The 24001-nt window shown below is 40.2% G+C and overlaps 1 long non-coding RNA gene across 1 annotated transcript; it reads left to right on the top strand.

The window, feature by feature from the left end:
- The first annotated feature begins 1593 nt into the window (after window positions 1-1593).
- Window positions 1594-22073, top strand: LOC110190714 (uncharacterized). The gene is made up of 6 exons (XR_015272040.1): window positions 1594-2682; window positions 7850-8326; window positions 8387-8463; window positions 21373-21635; window positions 21717-21767; window positions 21834-22073. It is a non-coding gene; the product is annotated as an uncharacterized LOC110190714 (long non-coding RNA).
- Window positions 22074-24001: the final 1928 nt, after the last annotated feature.

The raw sequence follows: 24001 nt of genomic DNA, 5'->3' as shown, positions 1-24001 counted from the left end.
ATACAAAAATTTACTGAAGTAGTCATTTCCGATCCTATAAGTTATATATATTCTTGATAAGAATTAACAGTTGGTTCATGCTAGCCCAGTCAAGTTGTGGCTTAGTTGTGATATTTGAAAAACTTTGATTTAACCACAAAATTGTCATATAATAATATCGATTATAACGATACACATACTTTAGGTTTTCTGAAAGGGATATCGAGGCCAAAAAGCCAATGAAAAATAATAAATCATTTCAAAACTTTATTATAGAAAACCAATCAATAGTTGTTAATGTATCTAATAAATATTTTGATGATCTAAAAATTGAAGCAGATAATGAAAAGTAGGAAAGGTTGAGTATTGAGAAAGTGTTCAATACAAACTGAGGATTAATTTTTTGTTTTTGAAATCTATTAAAGTACGTAGCCATAGTTACATAGTCAAATACAATTTCCAAAAACTGCATAAAACATGAATGCAATATTTCGGCATTACCTGGGATCACCTAAAGGGATTTCAGCTGCGTTACCTTCACAAACTGCCAGGACAAATTTGGTACCAATACCGAAAAAAAAATCTAGGAAAAAAAGGAAAAGCATCACGGCTTGCAGAAAGGACATCGGCTGAAAGTTGGGAGGGAAAAGTCATTTGCTTGCTCGTCCGACAAGATGTTTGTTCGTTCGGCAAAATAAAGTACACACTGTCTGGTCGGGAAAAGGGGCGTAGAATCGAGGAGCTCCAAGGGGGCTTAGCAGCACTTTTTCGGGGTGGGGGGAGGCGACAGCGGGGGCAGTTGAGCTGCCAGGGACATTTGGGATAATATGCGAACACGGCATATTTGCCGGGATACAAAACGCCAAACGCTGTCTTCCGACCACTCAGCCACTAGGTAATGAATGGATGCGCATGCATGACATGGATGCAATTTTCGACAAAGACCCGGCCCCACCAAGCCCAGCCCTGGTATACATATGCATATAGGCCCCATTCGGGGCTCGCCTGATTATCTCGTGTTCTGCGCAGCCATATATACCCCATATCCTTATATTACGAGGCCCCCCCTATAAACCCATTCTGAGTAACTAATATATGTACGGCAGTGCGTAGTACACATGGACGCACTCGTACACGGAGGAAAGTGAAATTTATTGAGGTTGAATTAGTTGAAAAAATATTTAATTTTAATGTTATTTCGTTGTTGATTAAAGATACATTTTAGCATAAGATATAATCATTTGAATAGCTATTTTTCCGGCCAGTAAATCATATACATTCTTGATCGGCATCAACAGATTTGTGAACCTTAGAAAAACTAAAAAAAAAATCATTTTCCAAATGCAAATAAATTAATTTTTCGATAAATTTCCAACAAGATTCCACGATTCAATTGCAAACTGCAAGGGATTCGAATTTTCAGCTTTCGGAAGTTAGGTCCTTTCTTGTTTCTGTTCTATTTCATTTATATTTTATTTATAAAATGTATTGGAAAATATACCTCCATAAAATCCCGTTTTTAGAGGAAATTGAAAAATATAAATACAAATTATATTAATAATAAATATACATTTAAGTATCAAATAACTACAACTTTCATCCGCTTTCTTCCAGTGCACTCATATCCACGAAAAGCTGTCTAGTTTACTGGATCGCTTTGGGCCCTTTTTGGAGTCCTTGAATGGACAGTGGCCTGCCTTTTGATCGGAGGCAAGTTAATTGGCTATTTCGCCAACTCTATGGTATTTCTAAATTGGATCAAAGGTGTGATACGGAAGGCAGCAGGCACCACCCCAAGAGAGAGAGAGTCACCACCTCTCCCCAAGGCCACCCACCCTCCTGCTACCCCACTGGTTTTTCCATTTTCCGGCCATGTGTACTAATTAAAAGCTGGCAAATTCGTGGCCCAAAAAAAAAGAAATACAGCAAGGCTGCCAAGGCGAACATTTTGGCCATATTTCGCGACTTGCCCAAAGGGGGCGGGGCGTTCCAGTTGCAACTCCAGTGCCACAAAAAACACCACCCACCGCCCACTCCGTGGTGGCAGCTGGAAAGAGCGGTGCGAAGCAGTGCACACCACACTGGCCGTCTCTTTCGCGCCAGAAGGAGAAAACCCGTTTTCCACTGCACATGCGCAACTTCCACTGTTCCATTGTGTGCAACCCCCGCTCTCTCTCGCTCGCTCTCTTTGGCAGGAGTGGGCTTTTGGCCAAAAGCGAGCATGCAACACGACTAGTATGCGCTCGAACTTGGTAATACGCACATCATGGGCGAGAGTGGGCGCGCAAGGTCGCAGCGGCAGCAGCAGTGGGCGACGGTGGGCGGTGGGTGGTATTGGGTGGCGGTACCAGAAATAAGCCGAAAAATCGCGAATAAGCCGAAAAGTGCGTGCTCCCGATGAAGCCACCTACGAATACAACCACCAAAATCAAATAAAAAACGTCGAAATGCCAGAAAGTAACATTTTTTCGAGTGCCAAAAACATCAACATCAACATCACGTGCCCGTCAGCGACAACGTCTCGGTCTAGTCTTGGCGTTCTATAACGCCTTTGACCTCCAAGCACGCCGAAGCTTTACAAGTTGAGTTGTTGCCCCGTGCGGCATGGACTTTGCACCCCGGCAGCCCCGACAGCTGCCCCACTTTTAACCCGGCCAAAACGACCACTGTTGCCGGAACTACACGCTGCCAAAGCGCTTTCATGTAAGTATTCTTTTAGTCCACTATTTCGTTTTGGTGTGTGTTGGAATTAAAACCATGTGGAAATGGAATTGTTTTACTTGTTTATGCAATAAACAATATGTAGAGTCTGCCCAGTTAATCAATAGAATGTTAAACAAATTCCGAAACAAATGTGTAAATCATTGGTTCAATTAAATAATTTAATAATTCAATTCAATTTCAATTCAGTAATGTTTAAATTTAACCTTGGCACTGTAATAATCGTTAGAGTAAAAGTTATTTCAAAAGGCATTTAATTTAAAAACCAGATAAAACTCTGAAATAATATTAATACATATTCTCAATCATTTAGTTGTTAAATTGGGTATAAAAATATAATTAATCTCAGTTTTTTGCATGTAACATAAGTAAGGAAGTGTAATTCAAATAAATTCATTAAAACACATCCATAAAGTCCATTTACGTAAGTTTTCTTCAATCCATTCTAATTCTTTTGAATTAAGCAGAGTAATAATAACATTTCAATATATAATATGAAAGAATTCTTTTAAATTCTTAATTGTCAATCATTACTTTACTTAATATAAAACCATTATTAAATATATATAAAAATTAATACAAAAATGTAAGAGTATCACTCACCTTATATTATATAAACTCGACTTTGATGTGATAACAAAAAGTTAATAGTCTGATACAGATAATGGAACCAATCTGTAATCAACAAATAAATACACAATATTTTATTTATTATTATAGTAATTATACAAAATAAAACCTTAAATTGTCTTAATAAGCCCTTGATTATTAACTATACAAAATTGAAGTAACACAACTGAAAAATTAAAACTACAAAGGGTCATAAATACCCCTCTCATATTAGTTGGAAAAATATTTAAAACTAGTACTAGTCCTTTGTGAAATCACTTTAGTTATCGCAGGCAATAGCCTTAAGGGAGTTTATTTCCAAGGCTTTTATTCAAAAAGCTTATCCAAATCAGCCTTCATATCAGAGGTGCTGGACCATCCGACTGTTGCATATGTTTCCATAAATTTTCGCCGGCAAGCAGGGAAATGCCATGCAATGGGCTCGCACAAAATACCCATATAAAGAGGAGAAATAATATGCGGGGAAAATATAGAAGAAAAAAATACCTGACTAAGAGTTTTCTCCAGCTCTCTAGTTATTCCTATTTTTTATTCGTATGATGAAAAGCCACGCAACTATGTTCGTATGTTCGTCGCGTGTCTGGGACCATAAACAGAAATTGTTTCGCAAAACGCCTCCGTCGCTTTTGCAAAATAAACCTGCACAGACCAAGGAGAGAAACAACAAAAAATTATCATGGGCAAAATAATCATATTCATAAATATGCTTTTCCATTTTCCTCACTACCTATATATATATATATATTTAGTACAGTATAGTATATATAGTGCACCCTTAGCCTAGGCAGCTATTCATCAGCGCATCATGTTTAAGCGTTCGTGGCGTCGATGATACAACCGATAAGAGACCAATTTCGCAATTGCGGCGCTGGAATTTTTAATTAGTTCAAGAAAGCCGCAGCCGGCTGTCGGCTGTCGGCCAGGTAGCTCTCGTTATGGCCAGAGTTTCAGAGCTCAGAGCTGAAAACCAGTCGAGAACGAAACAATATCCTCTGAAGCGCACACGAAACGCGAGCAAAATAAAATTTGCATACTGCTCGCCGTTGTGCTACTTTGAAGGTCTCCTGGATGGAGACGGTCATAAAATGTATTAAACTAAAGTATGTGTTAAGTGCACATGTCACAGGTCGAATTCACTAGTGTTATGATTTATCTCTTTTACCGATTTTCATGACATTTTGAGTAGACAAAAGGAACCGGTACACCGTAATTACTAATTAGTCATGAATTAATAGGGGAAACATTTGAAGTATAATTTGTGTTCTGGTATATAATTATTTTACAAGAAAGTAGTCAATTGATTTCTCAAGTATTTCCTATAAAATATCATATATTTTAGAGCTATCAGATTTTTATTAGTAATTTTAATATTAGTATTTAACCCTAAAATAAACACACGGTTCTATAGTGATTTTTCCTTCTCTTACTTTACTTTAAAATCAATGCAAATTTATTATTAAAGAACAATCTTTTGTATGACTAATTAAACCATTAACTTCCACAGTTGTTTCCTTATTGGTTTTTATATTTTAATTACTAGCTTAGAATTGTTTACCATTTGCATTGTTACCATTATATTCCGCTTTATTCAAGCCAGCTGAGCTAGCGTTAACCAATCTTGTTATTAATTAAAGTAAAGTAACCAAATAATGAACAGTTTTGTTTGAGCTTAGAGACTAAAAGTATTTTGTTTCCAATGGAATTTTCAACTGGTTAGACTTTGTGCTGCGGTGCGGTGGCGGTGGCGGTTAGGAAAAATTGGTGGTTGCCGGCATTTGACGGCGAGAGTGGAAGTATGGAATAATTAAAAACAATTCAATTCGCAATTTGCACCATAATAAAAATAAAATTACATATTCATTTATGCAGAATATAACCGCTAAACTGCAACTGCAACGCCGCAAGAGGCCCGTCTTGGGTTTCGGCCTCGTCTTTGGCCAGCTTGCCACATGCAACCGGATTGCACTTGGGTGCAGTGGAGCAAGAAGTTGGACCTACACGAAGGGTCGTTGCCTGCTTTCGGCTGTGGGAATCGCAATGTGTTGCATACTCGATTGATTGTTCCCAAATAGAATATATAAAATATATATTGGGTCCCTCTCTCTTTTGTAGCCTCTGGTTTTGGGTCAGTTTCTACATTGTCTGAGCCCCCGCCTGAATATTCATAGAGTCTAGGAGTCTAGGAGGAGCCGCAACATGCAACTATTTCTCGCGTTCGACTAAAATAGAATTTGTTCCATTTGATGGTAGACTGAATGCACCTCTACCTGCCTCATATTTTTATTTTTATTTGTATTTTTTTAGCGAAATGAATTTTTATTTTAATGAAGAGCAGCGGCACTGCACGCACATTTCACCGCGCTGCCTTGTTGGGTGTGTAAATTATTGCGAAATGTTGCAAATGTGCTTCTAAGCAAACATAACTTATTAATGCTTTCAACCCATTCTCACCATTAAATGTGGAATTAGTTATTAGCTGAGGCAATGCAAAATTACTGGGTGTGGATATTGTTATAATTATTTCTATAATTTATCGTACACTGTCTCATTAGATTATTAATTAAAAAATGCAAGAAAAGAGAGCACTCCCTGGTTTGATAATTAACAATTGATAAGATCTTTTCAGCGGAGATTAACAGGGATTTTATGAATATTTTTAGTTAATATGTGAACATACTTTCCAACTTAAAATCACTATATACTATTTAATATAAAGAGCAATGTCTTAACCCTAATTACTCCCTTTTAGTTACCTCAAATTCACTTACATTTACCAGCTAAGACTCTTAACAAAACCGTCCAGCTATGAAAAGACCAACGATCAGCCGGAAAACAAGTTTAGTTTATTGTTTTTAGGGGTCGCTCTTAACGGGAGCCACCGGTACAGAGTGTGTTTAGCGTTCGTGCTGTCGATTAAGCTGTTCATTCGCTTGGCACGCTTTTTGTAGGAAAAGCCAGAGGCCAGAGGCACCGGCAACCCCTTTTGGTTGTTATTAAAAAATACCAGCCTCCCAAAGGCAGGAAGTAAATGAAATATTTTCTACAAAAATTCTTATATAATGTCTTTATTATCATCCCTAGTTGAGCCCCAAAAGGGGTGAAAATTCATTAGCCATGTTACTCTGTGTGAGTTGAAGCTATTATTCAGTCTAGTAATACTACTCACATTTAAATACAACTTTCTTGAGATTATTTTTATATAAAATTCAATTCAAACCAATCGATTTTAATAAACTTTAACCGGAAAATGAGCATTTAAATTCCATTAAATTGTGGCTGCTTTAAAAATGGGGATTCACCGGTATATTCGATTATTTGCGGACTTGCAGCTTAACACTCTGTTGCCTGATGTCCTTTTTGGCCAGGTGGACTGGGTGAAAGAGGGCCAAAAACGATGGCCTTATAATGGAGGGAGTTGGGGCCCGCCAAAGGTCTGGCGCTTTGCGGATGAAGAACAGTGAGTTTATAAAAAAATGTGAGTGCTTTCATTGACGTTGTTTTATCGGAGGTGGCATTCCCCGGGCTTTTTACATTGTATGCTGGCCATGAAGAGCAACCTTTTATTTAAATGTTAACAATAAAAATGAATTTGCATTTATTGATTTTCGTCCATTGGTGTTTTGCCACCGTTTGGGTGGCGACACTTTTTTTTTTAAACAGGTCACATATCCACATTCACTTCCAGCCGCAATCCCTGGCTATATAAGTGGAGTGTGTCTGGTTTTTTTTTCTGTTTTTTGCTCACTCCCTGGAAGCAATGATTGAATTTTTGAATAGTTGGCCGGGGCAGCTTTAATAACCCTGTTGGATACACCATCATTGTCTTGGAGTTGGCCAGAATGCAAAAGGAGAACACACACGCCAGCGCAGACGTAATAAAGATCCTGCAGTGGCCGTTTGTTAAGCCTTTGTCTAGCAGCCATTTTAAGTGCCATAAAAAACTCCAAAAGTTGTAGGAACAATGTAGACAGCGTGTTTTCATTTTATGCGAATTAAGCTGCCACTTGAACAACTTTGCCTCCCGACCAGCGACGGTGACTGGACCGCCGAGACCGAGACCGACACTGACAACAACAACGACAACGACAACGACAACGTCACTGACGGTTGAAAGTCCAAGAACAACACACAGTCGCACACACACACCATCAGCAGTTGGTGTTCATTCCACACGAGTGTTAGGTATACAGGATTTTCCGTGTGTGGAAAGGACTCGCCAGAGAAAGAGTCCTGATTTTTAATGAATTTTTAGAGCTTAAGCTGGGATTTTAATCTATTTTGCAGTTGATCCTCTGACTGGGGATAGTAAATGTAAACTATTCTAAATCTTAGAGAGATTTAATAGATATATTTTTAATAAAAACTAAGTATAACTAATTAATTCAGAATTATTCCCCATATAAGAGATCTTTAATTCTACATTTTCATCCCCCGTTTTGCTTATTAATTCTCTCCCTTCCCTGTAAACATGCTGAAATTTCGCTAAAGTATTCAGAAATATATTGTGGCATAATTTCAGGAGGATGGACGCCAGGACATGGCTTGGCAGCATTTCCTACAGGGCACGAAGGACATCCTCGGCAACATCAAACGAGAGCGCCCACAAGGGATACAGTTGTTAACGTGGCCAAGGAGCAGCGACGACTATGGCGGCTACAAAAACACAAACATGGCAACCGAGTGAAGGCAGCAAAAGGACACAAAGGACGAAGGACGACGGATAGAGGAGAGCACTTTATGTGCATATAATGTCCGCCAACACACACACACACACACAGGACCACCTCGAGTACAGTGTCGGCCAAGTTGCGGGGAATTGTTAATATTGTCTGGGCCTGTAAGCAGCATTTACATGCTGGCCGACACCACGTACTACATACGTCATGGCTGATGGACGACGGCATGAATCTACTGCTCCTGGTCCTCCTTCTGCTCCAGCTCCTCGTCCTGCTTCTGGTCCTGCTCCTGCTCCTGCATATGATGATGCCCGCTTTAAGTAGGCCTCCTCTGGTAACAGACATTGTTTTAAAAATATGTACATGCATGCACTTTGCAGATGTTGAATTAACTGACGAAACCGGCAGCTTTCATTAGAAGCGGAGCTTGAATCCTGTGAAAGGAGAGTGTTGTGGGGTGAGTATTTACCATATATTTTAAATACGGGTATGGGTATGGCTACGGGTATATAGCAGTCCTCAGCACATGGCACAGTCTAGGTTCTATTCATTAATGTATGTGGCCAAAAACGTGGACTTTACTTCAAGTTAGGGTTAGAAAGTTTAAAGTCTTTTAGTGGAGAAATGAGAAAGGATTTTTATATCCTTCTTTGAAAGGGATAACTTTAATTTTATGACAGTTTTTACAAGACTAACATGAGCGAAAGTAAATCTAGAGAAATGAATTTAAAACCAAATTATTTGAATTTAAAAGTATTTCTATTCCGATGCTTTTATTGAATAATTTTTAATATTACTCAGCCAAAGATGCATTAATCTCAATTTGGAAATCTTTTCTGTGTTGTCTTTTATTAGGATACTGGTATATTGGTATATTGGGCTTTAATTTAAGGTAAATATTTTAGATAACTAATTCATTACACAAAGTTTCTCTTTCTAAGATTTAAGTGAAACCAACTCTTAGCTCTGAAAAATATAGTTTCTTATTCTATAATTTTCCTACATAAGCAACTAAGCATTTAAATTCAAGTTTGTACAGTTTTAAAAAATACAAAGGAAGGATTTAAATTATAGTATACTTGAAAATCTCAACTCAGAAGCGCACTTGATTCATTCTAGAGTGATAGCTTACCCTGGGTTATTCCGGCAGAGTCTCTGAGTGTGTGCTCCACCGGTAATCGATTGGACACAGCCTCGCAGCCGGATTCAGTCCTCGAGCATCTTTGGTATTCGGATCAAAAATAATGATGCGAGAGAGTAAATGAGATGCCATTCCGTGCTATTCAAATCAAATGGCATGGGTTGCATGTGAAGTGGTACGCACATGCGAAGGTGCTCCACACCACGAATGTGAATCGGAACCTGAATCCAAACCCTGAATCCCAGTCCCCAATCCCCAATCCATATCTATGTGGATGACTTTGATTATACCCATGTGTGTGTATATAGGAGTGTGTATCCTGCGTCCTGAAAGTAACACACATGGATAGCTCGCTCATTTACCGCCTACTGTCGCCGGGAGTCATTCGTCAGTCAATCTGCCGCTCCTGCTCCTGCTTCAGCTACTCCTCCTCCTCCACGGTAGCCGTACTCCCATCCGGATACGGATCCAGGCATGTGCGCCAAACCAGCGCACATTCGTCAGAATTTGCATTTCAATTCGAATGTCAGGATGACGGAGCGTCGAATTTGGGTGGCGTTGCCATCGGAATGAAAATAAATCACGCTGCTTTACCGCATAGGCAACTGGGAGCGGGCACAGCCAGTGGAATGGGACCAGGGATTGGGATGGGGATGGCCATGTGAATGCGGATGGCAAGTGGAGGAATGGGTACGCACCACAAGAGCAAAACAGAGCCACCATTAAACCAAAACAGAGCCTGGGGCGTTCTGCGGGGGTGGAACTCATTTATTCGCTGCTTTTTCAGCTCGCTGTTCTTTTTTTTTGCAAATGCGAAAATGAATGTGGAAACTTTTCCGCCATCATTTTGAGTGATGTCAATTAGATTGATTTGATCAGCGAAAATATGTGATTTATCAGACAGCAACAGCGCCTGGGCGGCCCCAGGACATTCGTCTCTCGTCTCTCCGGGTGCGGGTATCCACATACAGTATGTCAAGAAACTGTTTACACACTGACAATTTAAAATATTTTTTGACTTTGCATGGAAAAATTACGCCTTTTTTAAATGTTTTTGATTTTTTTTGAATGCACAACTAATAAATAGGTTATTTTTAATGAGTATGTACAAAAACAAAAACAAAACAACCAAAGGAACAGCTTCAAAGCAACAACAAATGAGTTTACACATTTTTGGCACTGTCAAGAAACTCTTTACACACTTTAGTTTTCCATTCTGTTTTGATCCTTCTTGAGAAAAAAACGGTACTTTATTGTTACCTATGCTTTTGCTCGCATCGACATGGATGCATTCTTTTCATTTTTTATTGTGAAATTTGCAAAGCACACATCAAAAAGCGACAATATCAATTTTTAAAAATGCCTGGAGCTAGATTGACCTTTGACGTGGTCCAGTTGGCTTATCTTAACCACCAACTTGGAAAATCTGCAGCTGAGTTGGCCGACATGTTTCGGGTATCCCGGAAAACTATTTACAATGTTTTAAATCGGGCTAAAATTGAAGGAAAGCTGGAAGAAAAGTCTGGAGGAGGTAGGAAGTTGAAGATAGACAAACGGGCAGAACTCCTTATCACGCGTAAGGTGCGTCATAACCCCCAAATCTGGATCAGAACCCTTGCCAAGGAGTTGGAGGAAGAATGTGGCGTAGTCGTTTCGCACGAAACCGTGCGCCAATTGATTCTACGGAACAAATACTCATCAAGAGTTGCGCGAAAGAAACCGCTGCTATCCGTAGTGAACATTCAGAAGCGGTATTCTTTCGCTATGGAGATGATCAGTAAGCCGGAAAATTACTGGGATGACGTCATCTTTTGCGACGAAACTTAAATTATGCTGTATTACAACGATTGTCCTTCCAGAGTTTGGCGTAAGCCGTTAATCACATTAAACCAGCGCAACATTGTGCCTACCGTAAAATTTGGTAAATTATCGGTTATGGTTTGGGGGTGTATAAGCAGCAAGGGAGTCAGGGAGCTCGCATTCATAGAAAGCACTATGAATGCTGAGCAGTATCTCTCCATACTCCAATCAAATTTGAGACAGAGTGCTAAAAAATTTGGCTTAATGGACGAAGAAAAGTCGAAATTCAAATTTTACCAAGATAATGACCCCAAACATAAGGAGCAAACTTTGCGGCCATGGCTCCTGTATAACTGCCAAAAGGTTATAGATACACCTCCTCAGAGCCCTGACATGAACCCCATTGAAAATTTGTGGGTTCATTTAAAGAAAAAAGTGGCTAAAAGGCAACCGAGGAATCGAGCAGACCTCAAAACTGCAGTGCTGGAAGAGTGGCAGAGAATTCCATTGGAATTCTCTTCGAAAAGCTAATCAATTCCATGAAAAAACGCATCCAGCATGTAGTAAATGCTAAGGGGGAGCACACAAAGTACTAAAATTAATAAATTATTGTTTAAGTTGTTAAATATATCCTTTTAGCTGTACGTTTTGTATATTGTGTAAAGAGTTTCTTGACAGTGTCAAAAATGTGAAAAGTTATTTTTTATTAATTTTTTGTTAAATCTTAAATTGTTTTGTTTATGTTTTTGAATATTATCATTAAGAATTATCCAATAAATAGATATCCATTGAAAAAAATATTAAAAATCTTACTAAAAGCGTTATATTTGCATGCACCGTCAAAAAATATTTTAAATCTTCAGTGTGTAAACAGATTCTTGACATACTGTATGTGTATCCCTATCCGTCTGCGGACCACGGTGCGTATGAATATCTAATGCCGCATACAAACACGTACGCAATTCGCTTCATCACTTGTCCGTCCGTCCGCTCGTTCGTTCGTTCCGTCGTTCATCTACTTCATCAATCAGTCATCTAACTACTATGTATGTATGTTAGTTGTGGTGTCTTGCCCAGGATATAAATACATTGAATTTAGGGAGAGTGCAGCATCGCTTTTAAAGAGACAGCGTTTAGGTAAATGTTGGAAAATTGTATAAATTTAATATTCAGTGAGAGAAATTCTAATGGCTTTCCCAAGCTAGTTACATTTTTGATTATTATTATAATTATTTTTATTTTATTTACATTTCTTTATGTTTACAAGCAGTATTAACAAACAATTCAAAGATAAAGTAATCATATATTAACCCCTTATTACATCTAAATGAGATACACCCTCTCCCCTCATTAAATCTCCAAATTATAAGGTAAACTATCCCAAAGAAAGCCAACTCCAATCCCGCACTATTGCCGTGTTATAACGACCATAATGAGGGATATTTGATTAACCGCTCTCGCCCCGTTGTGGGAATATAATAAAATAATATATGTAGTTACGAGTGCGAGCCAATGTTCATATATCCGGCTGGCGAATCACTTCGGCAAACAAAAGTGGCACGTTACTAGCAACGCCTACGATATTAATAAACCATTGGGCGAAGCATTTGCGGCGCCGCACAAAGCAAATAAAATAAATCAAATTGGAGAAAGAAAGCAAGCAAATTGCAATCTGAACGAGCGCCAGCCTGTAACAAGGGGAATCCCCTCCTGGTTTTTGGCAGCCTGAAATTTATGCGCGCTCTTTTGCCTTTGGCCGCTCCCACGCAATGTTCTGTAATACTTACGAAATGGAAGGGGAGCGGGATCTGGTCCTGCGGTTGCGTTCTGTCCCCCATTTTTTTCTATTTTTGGGGGGTGGCTACATGTGTCAATAACTCATTTTCAAATGGAAATAACATCGAATAAAATTCGCGCTTCCTCTAAGGGTCTTTCCAGTGCCACTGCCACTGCCACTGCCATGTGTGTCAATCCATTTATTCTCGTTTTTGGGGCCGTGGTTTGGGCCATAACCCACTGCCACTGCCTCTGGCTGACTGACTGATGAAATATCGTGACAAGCTGTATAAAAGCTATTAAAGTCGAGTGTAGATGGTGCTACTTGAATTTGTCAAAATGTCTTTTACGCGCAGCCGGCACCCGGAATACCCAAAATACACACGCCTATGGGCCAAAAAGGAGGTGGCACCTCCAACCCCGGATAGGTTATGCCCACTCCCGGTGGCTCCAATTCCAATCCCCGATCCGTGGCCACTCACCCACACCCACACACACATGCCAAATGTACGGAATATGTCATGGGAACGGGTGAAACTTTGATTGATGCCGTTGTGTCACGCAGGCGCGCATGTGGCTAATGGGCGGTCGCCGGCATAAAAAACAGTCAACATTTTGGTCTTACGGGTTTGGGGGAAAGTCAGGGGGAGTCAGGGGAAGTCAGGGGAGTGGGAAATCGCGCCAATCAATTGAGTGATGTTGCCAATTTGGGAATTGTTCAGACCGACGATTCAATGAGCTATCTTAATCGAGACTGAGATACTGGTTACTCGCGATCGGACAGAACCAAGTCAGGGCATCGGGAAATGCACCAAAAGAAAATTATATCGACTTACTAGGATCATTTTCTTGATAGAAGATAAAAATATTTTTCATAAAAATATAAATTAAAAATACTTAAATACCTAGTACCAAAACTAGTTTTGTTTACAAGTGCATCTTTTAGATTTAACTTCTTGCTTTTACCCCTTAACTCCCCCATTAATCAAGCACTTATATTCTGAATGTATATAAATACCCTAGTGCCTAATGTAACCCCATTATTTCTCCCTGTGCAGTGTCCCGCTGTTGTTCCAGTGGCGTCCACAAATAAACGCTCGCCCCAAATGCATCAAAGTAACGAGCTCAAGCTGCGCACCGCAGTCCATCCTGGTCAAGTGGAGCTCCTTCCAAGTGCGGGGCTTGGCCAGGATGGGAAAGGGGATATATATATCCACTGAAATGCCCTACAAGCGACTGGCGCCTGCAGTTGTGATATATGAAATTAACTTAATAAAGCAGTGAAATATCGCCAGTGAATGGAACGCGATTCGCGAGACGCGATCAGCGGGCGCTAGGCGACTTGCTGCGACTCCATAAATTGTTGGCACTTTTGGGGGTCAGTAAGCGCCGGAGACGGAGAAGTGCCATCCCGCCACACCTGAGGTGTCCGCTGGCTTTTCTTTCCTTCCTTGTTGTTTATTTTTCTGTCTTGAATAGTTTCTTGACCAACTTGGTGATAATTCACAAAAGTGAATGGCCAATTAAAAAGGATTTGTAAGACATGAAAGGTTGAAGGTACTCAAGAGATTGTGAGGAAATAATTGTCTAGGATTTAAAATAATCTTTCTTTGGAAGACCTTTCGAATTTCCAGAACAGTAGTGCACTTAATAATGAATTTAAGATAATATTCTTTTAAGACAGGCTAAAGCCTTATACACAAAGTTGTATATTTAGTGCACTTCAAGTTTCAACTGTCATTTGGTAAAGTTTCTAGGCTTCTTCCCTTTAAGAAATCTCTAATAATTCAAGGGACTTTAAAGTCCCTCATAGAGAAGGAATGTGCCCCCAGTCTTGCCGATTTAACTCTTTTCAGCCTCCGAAATATTTAGCCAGCTTAATTCGAAATTCCCCCAGGAGTTTAAGCTGTCGAATTGCATTTCGAAGGACCCCCCAAAAAGTCATCTGGGGGTATGTGTGGTCACCACAAGAGTGTGTGCTTTCCTTTCCCCAATGATGGGATGATGGCATTCTGCGCCATTGTTCCATGGAGCCCCATTGTCTGGGCTAAATTAAGCAAACTTTGCATGGGTGCCGTGCATAGTTTCGTCCCAAATCAATTCACCCGGAGCCGAGGCCCACCTTATCTCCAAGCTCCACACGCTCATCCCTTCCCCGGAAGCCAGAAGGCAGAAGGAGGATTCTGAAAGGAGTAGCAGCACCCCGGCCAGCCTTAACTTTTCACTGTGCCCCGGTGCCTCTAAGCCTGGCCGTGAGCAGGGAGCAATAAATTACGTTAAAGACGCCAGTGCCAGGAATCGGTCCCAGAAATTTGCATTCCAAACACTACACACCAACACCCCCTTTCTGGGCTGGAGCGGCACACGACGCATCATCATAATTAATAAGAGACAATTTGACAATGGCCCTTTAGCGTTAACAGCGATATTACTTTCAACGGTGGCAAAGTGAGCAGCCGCCGGAAAGCACACACAACACACACAGTACACTCTGAGGATGGAACACACCCCCTTGCCATTTTGCGCCAAATTAAATTCAACCTCAATTGAGGGGTTAATTTCTATCACCAGGCAAACAAAAACAAAAACAAAAACGCCCAGCCCGCAGACGATGCCTGGGGTGGCCTTCGCCCTCTTTGTGCCCCTCTATCCATCTATCTCGAGGGGGGAGGGGGAGAGAGAATTTTGGGGTGGACCGACGGCTGGTTGGGGTGGGCCTGGTCTCCCCCATTATCTGCATCGAGTTCCACATAGAAAATCATTACGGCATTCGCACCATGAGACGTATTCAATTTGAGTGTCGCTGAGCTCTTTATTACGTTAGTGTGAAAGTCGCGTGCAACGAAATCCTGCCAATGCACTGAGAGAAAATGAGGTATTTAACAAGGGAATTAAAATATATATTTTAAGAAAGCTTTTATTCAAGAGGATGTTAGCCAACTTACAGGTTTTGTTTAATAAGCTCAAACAGTTGAAAGAAAATAATGCAAAACTTAATCAGAATATAGTTATAATTTTTTTAAATTTAAGTTCAATATTTTTTCCTGTTTAGTCCTGGGGCATCCCCCGAGCACTGGCCCACCTCCTGCGCCCTTGGCATTCATTCACGGTGCGTAAGTCACAGCAACAACAATAACAGAGCCCGGCGTTTTGGTGGAGGAAGAGGTAGTCCTCTCTATGGGCAAAAGGGGAATGGGAGTGGCCGTGGTTGTGGAAGTAAATTGAAAGCATGCTGCGAGGCAGGAGAGGATTCCTCCCGCAGCCCTAACCCTTCAATTGGCAGTGCCACGAAATCCATTAGCAGGCAGCGTGCGGCGAGGAGAGAAAGCCGAGCTCGGTGCAGGAGCAGGAGCAGGAACAGGAGCCGGAGCCAGAGCAGTCCGGTGACCATGAGGCTTTTATGCACAGAGCGTCCTGTCCTGCTTCGTTTTTCGGTTAACCATGGGCATTCCACTCCATCCCATCCCCCCGGCACCCGGCATGCCTGCTTTCAATCTCGACGAGACTCATAAACATATGCGCCTCACGTCGTTTGGCGTGAATTTAATGTGGCGGCGGCAGAGCAGAGTAGACGATGAGGTCGACGACGACGAGGTTGACTCGACACCCCGGCAGCAGTAGACTTTCAGACCTTCAGACAGACGCTTAGCCGTTTGCCTGATGAGGTTACTGACTTTGGCGAATTAACTCCCACCCAGGAGCAGGAGCAGGAACCCGGGAAGCTGGGAAGCTGGGAACTGGGAACGTTCCTGGGGTCGCTGGCGAACCGGAAACCACTGCATTTTGTTTGGCCCGAAAACCGGGGTGGCACGCTTCAACGCCTCGGAAAATCTCAGGGGACACTTTAGCAATACAATGCAGCATTTAGATAAACCGAGACTTTAGAGCCCTCTCTGACTTTGGAGTAGCAAGTGAAGAGTGTTTGGGGGGAGGCCTGGAAATCAATCCTTCACCGCGGGGGTGTGTGTCCTTGTAGCCAGATTAGTTAAATACGAGTTCAAGGGGATCACTGTCCAGGGGGGGGGGGGTTTTGTTTCCTTTGCTCATTTAATTGAAATTAATAGTTACCGAAATGAGTAGAAAAATGGCATTCGAATTAGAAGGAATATTAATGGTACAAGATTGAAACATCTGTATTTTGAAGGATATAATTTTCAAGAAAATGAATGTATATGAACTTTAAGCATATTCATATATTATTTTTACTAATATCAAATAATGTATATAATATTATAATATTTTTACCAGGAAATACCTTTGTTTGTCATACCAAATTTATACCCACTTCTTTTCCATTATCTACTATAGCCAAGAAGGAGGTATCTTGTTAATTTGATTTCTTATTAGTATCAAAAAATATATAATTTTTGGGTCTAAGGATATCTTCTGCTAGCTGCATCTAGCGGCTTTCATTAGGCTTCAATAGGAATGTATTTTATGGGTACTGGGTATCAAAATGACTTTCTATTTATAAGAAACATTACTGATACTATTTAGACACATCTGTAGGTATAATATTCAAGGGGATTATAAATATATTTAAATATTAATTAATATTTCTATCAAAATCCCTGCCTTTCCTTATTATATTTTTATTAGTGTCTCGTAAATCGTATTAATCACTTGCACATACAAGGTACTAACTTAGTCAACATATGCCACTAAGCGGCCTGTTATTTTAGCCACATTTCACCGGATTTGCTACCCCTCCGATCTAATCAAACAATCAAATAGAAATAATCGGGCATATCAAAGCCCCACTATATATATATGGACAAGTGCCCCGAAATCCGGAATCTGAAATCCAATTGGGACGGCTCACCGATGCTAGCTGCCATAAATTTTATTTATTTATGTGGGCACCGTTTTGTTTTCCGCTTTCGCCCGGGAACAACGGGGACATGGGGGAAGGGAGTATATCGGCCCGAAAATCGACCATGAATATCAATGGGGGAATTGTGCGTCACCGGCACGCGCCGCCTTCATCCGATACAGTGAGACTCCGGGCTTAGGACGACGACTGCCTCCAAATCTTGGGCCAGACGCTGGTCCTCTCCGTGTTTGCCAGGGGGAGGGTGTACTTGTGTGTGTGTTTCCCGGGGGCTATTGATATTGTTTTTATCAGCCAGACGAGGGGCTCACGACCTGGCCGCGGGCCACGAGACTGGAGCACTTGTGCTCCTGATGCGTATTTAATTTTATTTTATTCGGGATTTCTTGCACCAAAGGGGAAGTAAATCACGGCATTTGCTGCTACCGCCTTGTTTTTTTTTTTTTTTTTTTTTGTCCCTTTTAAGGGGTGACCGATCCTGGACCGGGACCAGGATTCGATAGCCACACACTATAAGCATATGTGTGCAGATGTGTGTTCTTTGCATCGGCTTACACTTGTCTTGAACAGAGAAAAAAAGTTGACGTGGAGTGGAGTGTTGATTGCCCGCCATTGGCACACAAGATAAATGAGTGTCTGCTATCGGAAACAGGAGCAGGAGCACAGTATTTCGTATTAAATTCATGAAAGTTAAGTGCTTGGTAATTGATGTTATAAAATATTTATGACAGACAGCCCCGGCATCCGGCATCAGGCATCAGGCAGTTCCGTTAGCACGAAACAGGTAAGAGAGCGGTACTACAGTCCTTCATTTCAACTGATGGCCAAAGTTAGATTCGTCCCTTAATTGACATTAATTATTTAAAAGGACGTCGTGCGAATCCTTCGACCTAAGTGCCGCTCTTTGCCCTGCGGTGAACCTTGCTCCAAAAACGAGCCTTAACTAAGTTGGTGAATTGGGGAAAAAATGGTCTTGTTTTTATCTGTTACTTGCTATTGGGATGCCAATTCAAAGTTCAGAAATAAGTTGCTTGCACTAGGGAAAAATATAGTACACAGCAGGACAATATTATCCTCGGATCGGAAAAGGTTTGTTTTTTGTCATAACTTTCGAATGCTACTAATTACTTTAGCTTTCATAGAGCTTAAGCATTTGATTTTAAGTTTATCAAGGACCTTATCAATACCTCAAGTTCTTAAATGTTTTCTCGGATAACAACACTTCCTTAAAGCAATCCTCAGTTCCTACTTTTTCTCAGTGTCCTTTCTGAGAGCTATAGTTTCAATTCAACACCCCAGACAGACTGTGCTCCGGATTTTGACTTGGTTCACTTGACCGGACAAAAACACTCGCCCGGACTGATGATAATGATGCTGTTGGCGACTTTGTGTTTGCTTATGCCGGTTGTGCCTGTGTGTCCTTCGTCCTTGCAGAGGCTGGCTTTGATGTTTTCCCCCCCAAAAGCAGAATGATGAATTATATTTGACATCTATGTGCTTGGAACCCTCCCGGCTGTGGCATTAACATGTGTGTACCTCGTAGTACCAAGAGGTAGGGCATCGAGTGCTCGTGCATGCGCACCAAAAATCCACCCACCTTTTGCCATCCACTTGGATATGTTTATTTTACTGTCAAAACATTAAAGTAAACTCCGCCGAAGCCGCCACATAGGGTTGATTGTTATCAAGGGGCGGTGTCGACAGCCTCGTACCTCTTACCTCGTACTCCTAGGAAATATACATATTTCCCAGCGAGGGTGGAATATATGCACCACGCTGGCCACCTTTAGACAAGTCTATTTGCATATGTTGACGCGGCATACTCTCGCAGATCCTGCTGGATTTCCTGCTTAACTGGGAGAGACCCAGGCCCAGACCAAGACACACATGCCTTTTTGACAACTCATAACAATCACTCATCATAAACCAGGTCGTTCTCGGAGGAGGAGGAGGAGGGATAACTCCAAGTTCATCTTAAAAAGTCAGCCAACAAAAGACATAGAGACAGCCACAAATTGCAGGTGAAGCTTGAGCTGCTACTCAATAAGCTGGGAATAGGAGCTGGAATCCCTCTGGCTTATAAGTTAATGACTTGCCAATTAGTTAATTAGCCAGCTCCTGCTGCGTCCTTCAACGTCTTATCCCTTTGATTGCCCCGGCCAGTCAGTCACGGAGTCAAGAGTCCGATTCCAAGTCGGGCCATCTTGCGGTCAATTAAAAGAGTCCGCAGAATAATTGCCAAGAAATTTATTCGCTTCATTAACTTGTGAGGCAGCACGAAGTCAGCCAGAAAATTAAGTGAAATAATTAAATCTCAATCGGGATCTATTAGATTTGTGTGTTGCCTTTTTTGGCATTGGCTCCGGTCCACGGCCCTTGTCAGCATTCGAGAGGGATGAAGCTCAGCTCGAGAGCTCAGCGAAAAGGGGTTAACTTTGGTTAACGAGGGGGTTGAAAGCCGCAGGACACCCTGGACCTCCACTACGCCCTGAAAGTGCAACAGTCGAGGGGTTTAGACCGCTGACAACGACCATTTATCACCCACGCAGCATCTTTCATAATCAGGCTGGGCAGGCCAAGCCAACCGACCGAGAGACCGGCCAACGGATGGCAAAATGCAAATGACTCAGTCTGCCGCGGAGCTGCATCTACATACATATAAAGGACCCGCGTTGTGCCGCGGCCTGGCTTTTAATTTACAACGTCCTACGGCTTTGGGGCCCCAGCACATGTACGAGAGTATCTGTGGCCAGAATACGAGGGCCGCCATCTTCGCCACAATGCCAGACAAAAGGTCGACACGTTCCCATTCCGGCCGACTTAATTAATTTATGCACTCATGGTCGGTCGCAATGCATCGGGGATCGGGTGAGGAGCTGAGGGTTGAGGGATCGAGGAATGGGGGAGCTGGCCAGTTTAGTCGGTCTTCGGCCAAAAGGTGGACATCATTTCTCCGGCTTGGACTCTTCTTGAAAACCCGCCTAATTTTAAAATTAATGAGCGGCATCTTGATGGCCGATGGCAGCGATAAGGGCCATGATTTTCGACTGTCCCCGCCAGGCCAAGAGAGAGAGAGAGAGAGAAAGAGATCCCGAGAGCCCACGTTAAGTAAATCACGTGTTTATTGGCACTTCACTTACGACACCGTCACCGACGATCCAACTCCAGTCCGGGAAGCATAAGAGCCCTGAGTAACGAAAACGACAATGAAAACCAAAATGGCATCAGTCTTTAGGGCCCTGCACTCTATATACCGATCGGGGACTGGGGACTGGGGACTGGACCAACGTCATTAATTAGCTGGCTGTGAAGTGTGGGGAACGAATGGAAACCGACGTGTTTATTTGGTCTGTATGCCCGTTCAACAGCCCAAATGTATTGGGCCTTCATTTAGGAGTTCTTTTGTTTTGGAATCATTTGCCGCTCGATACAGTGCAGCCTGGAGAGGTGGACGAATCAAAAGAAACGATTCAAAAGTTTCAAAAGAGATGTAAATTAGCTAATTACCATTATTATTATTTTAAATGTATGAGTAGCCAATTTATATATTTGAACAAGATCTATGAAGATCATTTTAATATATATGTATGTTTATGTATGGTTCACTCGAGAGAATTCTTAACATCAAAGCATTGATTAAAACGTAAAAATTAAGTACTCTAAACTAAACCAAAAATATTTCCTTAAGTATTTTAAACTAAAGTACCCAATAACATATCCCCTTACTGCCAATCATCACTGTTGTCAACATCGTTGTGTCATTTATTTTGTTTGACCGGAAACTCTTTATCTTACGGTTAATCTTCTTGATATTTCAGATGTGGAAAGCCCAAATGCCGATGCATTCTCGATTCACCGACATTAAGACAAAAATAAACTTGATTTTGGTATGAAATTGATTCATTCATTTTCGATCCATTGAGTAAGATTCTTATCCGATGGATGAGTCGGGCAGCCTCTTCCACGCTTCCAACTGTGTGCCCATCCAACAGGTAGTCAAACCAGACAAAGTGTCTCCACTTGGACTTTGTCGTCGTTTCCCTCATCTTTTTCTTCTGTCTGAAGTGCACTTTGAATGCAGGTAAATATGGCTTTTGATTAATACTCTTTCGTCTTACTTTTAAGCAAAAGTTCACCGCATTAATATTAGTCATTATTTTAGATTGTCAAGGAGCTGATTCTGGAGGGTGATGGTCAAGTTTGGAGCTGCATGGTTTGTGTGAATCGTTTCGGAACTGAATCATTTGAAGGAAAATTTATTAATCGTTCTATTTTACAGGAGATTACAAATATCTGACTACTGAAGACTCTTGGATCGGTAGCAAATTTAATATAATGAGTTATTAAGAATTATTATAAAATTATATACTTTTAAACCAACTTTTATATAGAGTAACGATTTATTACGATTTCTGATATAATTTTAATATTATATTTTGAATAAAATGTTCAAGGACAGAGCCAAATATTTTATAGAGACCTCAAAAAAGAGTTTAATAAATCACATACTTATCTGTCAGTTACTTTTATTTAATACCAGAACTAATAAATTTTAATAAACAAGATATAATTAAGCCGAAACTGCATTTGCAAAGCTGCTTTTGTTGATGCTATTGACAGTTTTTGACTAAAACCATAAAAACCTCCAAAAAGGTATAAAAACAGACTATTTTTCCCAAAAATCATAGTTTAAAAAACTCATAACTAAGCCAAAAAATAATTAATTTTAATTCGGAAAGGCGTCCTATGCTAATTTTAAGTAGATTAACAAAGCTGCATACTCAGTTTTCAAATTTAAACAATTCCATTTTTTGTCAGATTTTGGCAATTTTAATGATGTAACCCCTTATAAAATTTTCAATTTTCGGAAACATGTCAAAAATTTATTTTTTGATGTTTTTCGGACATCATAATTAAGCCGAATTTGCATTGATTTTAATTCGGAAAGCTTTTCTGTGCTACTTTTTATTGCACTAACAAATCTGCATACTGCGTTTGTTGATGCTATTGACAGTTTTTTACTAAAACCATAAAAACCTCCAAAAAGGTATAAAAACAGACAATTTTTCCCAAAAATCATAGTTTAAAAAAACTCATAACTAAGCCAAAAAATCATTAATTTTTATTCAGAAAGCTGTCCTATGCTAATTTTAAGTAGATTAATAAAGCTGCATACTCAGTTTTCAAATTTAAACAATTCAATTTTTTGTCAGATTTTGGCAATTTTAATGATGTAACCCCTTATAAAATTTTCAATTTTCGGAAACATGTCAAAAATTTATTTTTTGACCGGACATTGCTAGAACGACTGGGCTGTTGATGCTGATCAAGAATATATATGGTTTGTAGGGTCGGAAATGATTCCTTCACAGCGTTTCAAGCTTCTGATTTAAGTTATACCAAGCAAAAAAGGTATAAAAACAGACAATTTTTCTGAAAAATCAATGTTTTTCGTACATCATAATTAAGCCGAATTTGCATTGATTTTAATTCGGAAAGCTTTTCTGTGCTACTTTTTATTGCACTAACAAATCTGCATACTGCGTTTGTTGATGCTATTGACAGTATTTTACTAAAACCATAAAAACCTCCAAAAAGGTGTAAAAACAGACTATTTTTCCCAAAAATCATAGTTTAAAAAACTCATAACTAAGCCAAAAAATAATTAATTTTAATTCGGAAAGGCGTCCTATGCTAATTTTAAGTAGATTAACAAAGCTGCATACTCAGTTTTCAAATTTAAACAATTCCATTTTTTGTCAGATTTTGGCAATTTTAATTTATAAAATTTTCAATTTTCGGAAACATGTCAAAAATTTATTTTTGGACCGGACATTGCTAGAACGACTGGGCTGTTGATGCTGATCAAGAATATATATGGTTTGTAGGGTCGGAAATGATTCCTTCACAGCGTTTCAAGCTTCTGATTTAAATTATACCAAGCAAAAAAAGTATAAAAACAGACAATTTTTCTGAAAAATCAATGTTTTTCGGACATCATAATTAAGCCGAATTTGCATTGATTTTAATTCGGAAAGCTTTTCTGTGCTACTTTTTATTGCACTAACAAATCTGCATACTGCGTTTGTTGATGCTATTGACAGTTTTTTACTAAAACCATAAAAACCTCCAAAAAGGTATAAAAACAGACAATTTTTCCCAAAAATCATAGTTTAAAAAAACTCATAACTAAGCCAAAAAATCATTAATTTTAATTCGGAAAGCTGTCCTATGCTAATTTTAAGTAGATTAATAAAGCTGCATACTCAGTTTTCAAATTTAAACAATTCAATTTTTTGTCAGATTTTGGCAATTTTAATGACGTAACCCCTTATAAAATTTTCAATTTTCGGAAACATGTCAAAAATTTATTTTTTGACCGGACATTGCTAGAACGACTGGGCTGTTGATGCTGATCAAGAATATATATGGTTTGTAGGGTCGGAA

Source organism: Drosophila serrata, unplaced genomic scaffold (assembly GCF_035046125.1).
Source record: "Drosophila serrata isolate PLE 108 unplaced genomic scaffold, ASM3504612v1 contig_272, whole genome shotgun sequence".
Classification (NCBI taxonomy): Eukaryota; Metazoa; Arthropoda; class Insecta; order Diptera; family Drosophilidae; genus Drosophila; species Drosophila serrata.
This window is presented reverse-complemented; position numbering and strand designations above follow the sequence as displayed.